Raw genomic sequence first — 6,796 nt, forward strand, 5'->3', positions numbered from 1 at the left:
ATTGGCGGGAAGGACATATTTTTGTATATAGGAGGTCTATTGTGGCGGTTTAAGTAAGAACCGTCGTGATAACATAAGCTTTTTATGGCGGTTCTAAATAAGAAACGCCACCATAGTTCAATTGTGGCGGTTCTATTAACAACCGACGTTAAAAGTGACGCTAAAAATTTATACAAATTTATAATTTTTTGGAGTAAAAAACCGCCATAATATCTTTTTATGTCGGTTTATAACTAAAACCGACGTTAATAGAAAGGTTTAAAAAACAAAAATTAAAACCTCCGAAAAAAGCAAAACCCTTCAGCAACACGATTTATCCAACCGCGTAAACCTGCTGGCTGCTGCTGCTTCGTCTTCTTCAATTCAACCGCCAAAACCTCGCATCCCCCCACAATTCAATTCCGGCAATCGAAAACCTGCTTTCCTCACGCAGCCCTCCGACATACAATTGTTTAAGTTCCCCAGAACTTGTTGTTTCCGTTTACATCGACTATTATTCGACTCAATTCAATAATCAATTCAAATTTCAACTCCGGCAGCCACTCAATTCAATAATCATTTCAACTCCGGCAGCCCTATTTTTCGACTACACCGCACAAGCAACGATACAAAGCCACCGCTCTTTATCCGCAACAACATCAAAGGTACCGTTTGGTCATATTTAATTGCAATTACAGTATCTTCATTAAATCTTTATCACTATCATCAAATTAATCGTTATTGTATTATTGTGTTATTGAATTATGAATTATTGAATTATTGAATTATGAATTACTTGTTTTGGGGCTTATCTTGTGTCGAGTTGTAGTGTCTTGTTCTTCTTGGTTCTGATTTGTTAATGAATTGCATTCTCTTCATTTTCATAGAAGTTTGATGGTTAGGAAAATATTTCCTGCCTTTCCACTTTCTGATGCAATAGCCTGATGGTTGGGTTTAAGGCCACTTTCATCCTTCAAGTCTTTTGAGTCTCATGAAGTCCTGTCATACTAAAAATTTCTCGGAACTGAGGAGCGTCTTTATATATCATGTAGTAACAGCTTCCTTGTGTACAATTGCTGACCGTACTTAATGTCAAAAGAGTGAGTCGAGAGGGAGAGTAGAACAACTATAGAGAACGGGGAAATAGACTGGCATGCTTATTGGAAGCGAATGATGATTGATTGGGAGGATGATTTTGATCGTAATTTATCGTATTAAGATGTCGCAAACAATGATATAATTGTGAAAACTGTTATTGACATGTAGCTCCTGGATCTGCATAGTATCCCGTCTTCAATCTATTTTTTCTCCTCTTCTGTCTTCTATTTGCCTGCTTGACTATTCATTTCACCACACAGGCACATACTAATAATAGCCCTTGTTAGCCCCTTATCCGTTCACTGGCATGCTATTTCACAAGAAGTGGCATAATTTAAGACATTTGATTTTGTTCAATGTTGACAAATTTTGAAATTTTGTTGAATATATGACATAGATTGGCTTCAAATTTTTCATGGGGCATGGCACGCCTCACTTCCTCCTAGCTGAGTCGAGCCATTTCAGGGGTCTTGGCAACGAGGGGAAGACCCATTACACCCTTAGTGGTGACACTATTGGTGTTTGAACAAGGAGTGAGGATTTTTAGTTGCTGCTTCTTGGTCATTGTCAGTTGACTAAATTTTGTTGTTGTTATTGTTGTTGATGCTGTACATCACTTTGCAACATTAGGTCGACAAATTTCGGAGTTTCGTCCAATTCACTTGTGGGATATGGTTGATAATGTTGCCTCGACTTTATTAGATACCTCTTGGTAGTTGATACTGCTTTGGTAGTAATAATGCTGTACTCCCCCTGGCCAAATCTGAAAGATTTTATATTGTTTTTGAGTATTAGAGCGTTAACTACTACTCCCTCTGTCGCAGTCAATTTTTTATCTTTTGTATTTTTCGTGAAAGATAAATAATAAAAGTAAACAAATGATTCAAGCAGAGTGAATACAAAGTTGCGTCTGATAGTAATGTTTTAATGCAACTTCAGTTAAGATATCTCCTCTTTTACTTATATTATCCTTCATGAAGGGAAATATTTCATCCAATTTACCGGTGGTCCGGTGGAGAGAGCAGGAATTTCCCGTTCCTAAACCATATCAAGGAAAGTAAATGTGTACTTTAACGATTGAAATTGCTTTTGGAATGTTTTCCCTTATTACTGAGATTCTGGTAATCGATCTTATGATTGCGGTATCAATCATAATAACTCTACTGAGTTAAGGACAGTAACCAAAAAGCGAGGCTAAACATAAGTCGAAGGGGGAAATTTGTTGGAAAAGCGAAGCTTTTCATACTACTGCAAAGACATATGAAGCTATCTTATTGTTGTTGGTGATTTGTTCTAGTGACATGTGATTGATAACTCCTGGAATGTGTAATTCTTTTTTCATGTTTTTTGTGTTCTGATTTCTGCCTTGACCCTTGAACGATGACAAGATTACAAATGCAGTTAAGATTTTAACTTTTGACGTGTGTTTTTGTTTACCAGTTACCAGATACCTTACCAGATACCTGGTTAGTCTCCCGACTCTTTAAAGAATCGTCAATTTCACTGTCTTTCTTTCTTGTAGTTTGCTGACTTATGACATTCCCATCTCAATTTACCTGATCGTCTTTGAGGCAGTAGCATTTTGACAAGTATATTGGTTCCTTTCTACGCTCTGCCTATGTTATTATAGCCATAAAAGGTCATTTAGAACCGCCTGTGTAGGGGTTCTTCCTACTAGTGACATACAGTGATACAATTATCGTCGTTTGTGTTGGATTTGAGTTTCTGTGCTTTTAAGCTAACGTAAGTAGCTTTTTTTGTTTGTTTTATTTATAGAACTGGTGAATCGCAGGGTTTTGCATTCTTTGAACCCATTCTCGTCAATTGAAAATTTTAGTGTCCTCAACAACCAATGGATTACGAGTGTGGTTATTATGTCATGAAGTGGATGTATAACATAACTTTTTACTTTTCGAAGAAGAATTTGTGAAGGTATGTTTTATTTCCGTTCTTAGTATGATTTATTTATCTAGTTGTTGATTTATATTCTTACTAATTGAGCTATTTGTTAACTATAGCTTATGGAGGAATCAAGCATGTCAAGTGGCGATATTTATGAGATCAAAGAAGAGTGGGCTACCAAATGTTTAGAGAACTTGTAGATTAGTTTATCAAGTAAGGCGTGTGTTATTCATACACTTGATACATCAAAATTGGTAATAATGATATTGATGTTTTTTTTTTTTGTGGATGTGATGCAAGATTGATCGATGTAAGTTTGTTGGTGGACTTCTGGTGGTTGTTGTAAGTTTGTTGGTGGACTTGTGATGGTGTTAGGAGTAATATAAATGTGGTTACATTTCTTTTGACAGGTCTCATTTTGTTCATATAATATTTGGGATTCTGAAATTTATGGGGAGGTGCTGCTGAAATTTCCGTAGAAAATTAATTATTATTTTAAAATAATATAAATAATTTTTACGACGGTTCCTTTAGAAACGACGTGAAAAAAGAAAATATTTCAAAAATATTTCGCCTTTAATGGCGGTTCTTCATTAAACAACCGACGTTATAATTACCTTTAATGGCGGTTGTATAACAACAACAACCGTCGTTATGCTTATCTTTTACAACGGTTCTTTTAAAACAACCGTCGTTGTGCTTACCTATAGTGGTGCAATGCGATATTATTTAAATACCTATAGTGGCGGTTTTTCAAACAATAACCGCCACTATATATGAGTTACAGTGGCGGTTCTTGTGTAAGAACCGTCGTTTTATTTAAGCTTATAATGGCGGTTTTATTTAAAAACCGCCACAATAAGTAAGCTATCGTGGCGGTTGTACAAACGCCGCAAAGTATAAACAACCCCGTGATATACGGCGCACCCAAAATTTCTTAAAACCGCCACAAAAAGGCCATTTATGACCGCCACTATAGGGGGTTTTTCTACTAGTGTGACTTCGTTATGGAAGCGGGTGCGATAAAGAACGTACTCATTTTTGCAATGGAAACCAATTTGGAAACCAATTTGCAAAGACGCTTCATTGCCCAAGGTGCAAACAAGATTTTCACCACGCTCACTAATGAGTTCTCAAAAGCACCGAGAATCGTTACTTATGAGCATACCTGTCGCTTCTTTGATGCGAAACTCCAGAAGGGCCAACCGGTTAGCCCACACATTCTTAACATGATTGAGAATGTCGAGAAACTGGAGGCACTTGATTGCAAAATCAGTGAGAGCATAGTCATTGACCGTATGCTTCATTTACTTCATGATGGTTTTGTCCTCTTCAGGGCAAATTACTACATGAATGACATGAAGAAAAGTCCTCATGAGCTACACTCACTTCTCGTACAGACCGAGAAGGATATGAAATTGAGTGGGAGCATGAAGCAAGATGTTCTCATGATTTCCAACAAGAATAAGGGTAAGGGCAAAGCTCACGACGACCTAACTGTAGGAAAGCCAAAGTTTAAGAAGTCAGAAAACGGTAAGAGTGGGCCTGGTGAGACTAGTGGCTCACAAGGCAAAGAAAAGAGCAAGGGTGGTAACGTGGAGTGCCACCATTGTCACAAGACTGGGCATTGGAGGAGAAACTGTCCCGTGTACCGTGAGGACATAAAAGCAGGTCGCGTCACTCCTGTTGGTATGTCATCTTATATTCATATGATTGAGATTAACCATACAAGTTTCGGAACTTGGGTACTTGATACTGGTTATGGTTCTCATCTGTGTAATCATTTGCAGGGCCTAAAAAACATCACACCTCTCGCAAAGGGTGATGTGGACCTGCGAGTCGGGAATGGAGCACGAGTTGTTGCAGTCTCAATGAGAACATACGTAATCCAGCTCCCTAGTGGTTTTGAGTTATATTTATATAATTGTTACTATGTACCCAGTTTATCTAAGAATATTATTTCTATTTCCGTACTTGATAAAGACGGTTTTTCATTTTCAATAAAGGACAATAGCTGTATTTTCTCTTTTAATGAAATAGTTTATGGCAAAGCAGTTTCCATGGATGGAATTTATATCTTAGATCAAACCACAGATATATTACATGTGAATAATAAGAAATTAAAGGTTGGTGATAAAGATCAAACTTATCTATGGCATTGTCGAATGGGACACATAAATGAAAAACGTGTAAAGAAACTCATTGAGAATGGGACTATTCGCACATTTGATTTCTCTACATTTGGCACATGTGAATCATGTCTTATCGGCAAAATGACTCGAATTTCCTTCAAAGGTGTTGGAATGCGCGCTAGTGACCTACTAGGACTCATACATACTGATGTATGTGGACCTATGTCAATCACCGCAAGAGATGGCTATAGATATTTTATCACTTTCACGGACGATTTGAGTAGATACGGATATGTCTACTTAATGAAGCATAAAAGTGAGTTCTTTGAAAAATTCAAGGAATACCAGAATAAGGTTGAGTACCAACTGGGAAGAAAGGTTAAAGCACTCCGTTCAGATCGGGGTGGCGAATATCTTTCAAATGAGTTTGATCAATACCTTAAAGACTGTGGAATAGTTTTATAGTTAACTCCACCTGGAACACCTCAATTAAATGGTGTGTCTGAACGGAGAAATCGAAAACTACTTGATATAGTTCGATCCATGATGAGTCACACGTTAGTACCTGATTCATTATGGGGCTTTACTCTTTTGTCAGCTGCTCTTATACTTAATCGAAGTCCGTCTAAAGCTGTCGACAAGACTCCATATGAAATATGGAAGGGAACGGTCCCTAACTTGTCCTTTATTCGGGTTTGGGGCTGCAAGGCTTATGTCAAGTGGAGACACGAGGATAAGCTCGGCCCGCGATCAGTCAAGACATACTTTATTGGTTATCCAAAAGGAATGTTTGGTCATTACTTCAATTTGCCTACCGAACATCGAGTTTTTGTTGCGGCTAGTGCAAAGTTCTTAGAGAAAGAATTTCTCGAGAACAAGTCAAGTAATAGAACCTTCGAGTTGTCGGAGATTAAAGAACCAACAACCGAGGAAAAGATGGAGGAAGTTGTTCCTTGAACTGATGATACGGTTAATATTCCTCAGGAACCTAGGAGGTCGGGTAGAGTCTCTAATCCTCCAGACAGATACATTGGTACGGTCGAGGAAAATGACGTTTTGCTCCTAGAGAGTAATGAACCCGCTACCTATAAAGGTGCCATGGTCTGTTCCGACTCAAAGCTATGGCTTGAAGCCATGCAATCCGAGATGGACTCCATGTATGAGAATAACGTATGGGATCTTGTTGATTTACCTAACAAGGTACGACCTCTTCAGTGCAAATGGCTTTACAAAATAAAGCATTCTGTAGACGGGAAACCAGATACCTATAAAGCATGACTAGTGGCAAAAGGATTCACTCAAGTGCACGGATTGCATTATGATGAAATTTTTGCACCCGTAGTTATGCTGCGTTCCATTCGGATAATGTTAGCGATTGCCGCTTTTCATGACTATAAAATTTGGCAGATGGATGTGAAAACCACCTTCTTAAATGGTTATTTGGAGGAGGAGTTGTACATGGTACAACCCGAAGGTTTCATAGATCCTGAAAATCCTAAGAAAGTGTGCAAGCTTAAACGTTCCATTTATGGACTTAAGCAAGCTTCTCGGAGTTGGAATCATCGTTTCGACCAGGTGATAAAAGAGTATGGTTTCACTCGATCGGTCGAGGAACCATGCTTATATATCAAGTCGAGTGGGAGTAAGATTGTTTTCTTGATATTGTATGTCGATGACATACTCTT

At 38.1% G+C, this 6,796-nt stretch overlaps 1 long non-coding RNA gene across 2 annotated transcripts; it reads left to right on the forward strand.

Moving 5' to 3' along the window:
• The first annotated feature begins 279 nt into the window (after positions 1-279).
• Positions 280-3,382, forward strand: LOC141626303 (uncharacterized). 2 transcript variants are annotated; one of them, XR_012535907.1, is made up of 3 exons: positions 280-644; positions 2,854-3,009; positions 3,096-3,382. It is a non-coding gene; the product is annotated as an uncharacterized LOC141626303 (long non-coding RNA). The 2 variants fall into 2 exon arrangements; XR_012535908.1 differs by having other exon boundaries at positions 2,870-3,009.
• The last annotated feature ends 3,414 nt before the right edge of the window (positions 3,383-6,796 follow it).

This window comes from Silene latifolia, chromosome Y (genome assembly GCF_048544455.1).
Source record: "Silene latifolia isolate original U9 population chromosome Y, ASM4854445v1, whole genome shotgun sequence".
In the NCBI taxonomy this organism is placed as follows: domain Eukaryota; kingdom Viridiplantae; phylum Streptophyta; class Magnoliopsida; order Caryophyllales; family Caryophyllaceae; genus Silene; species Silene latifolia.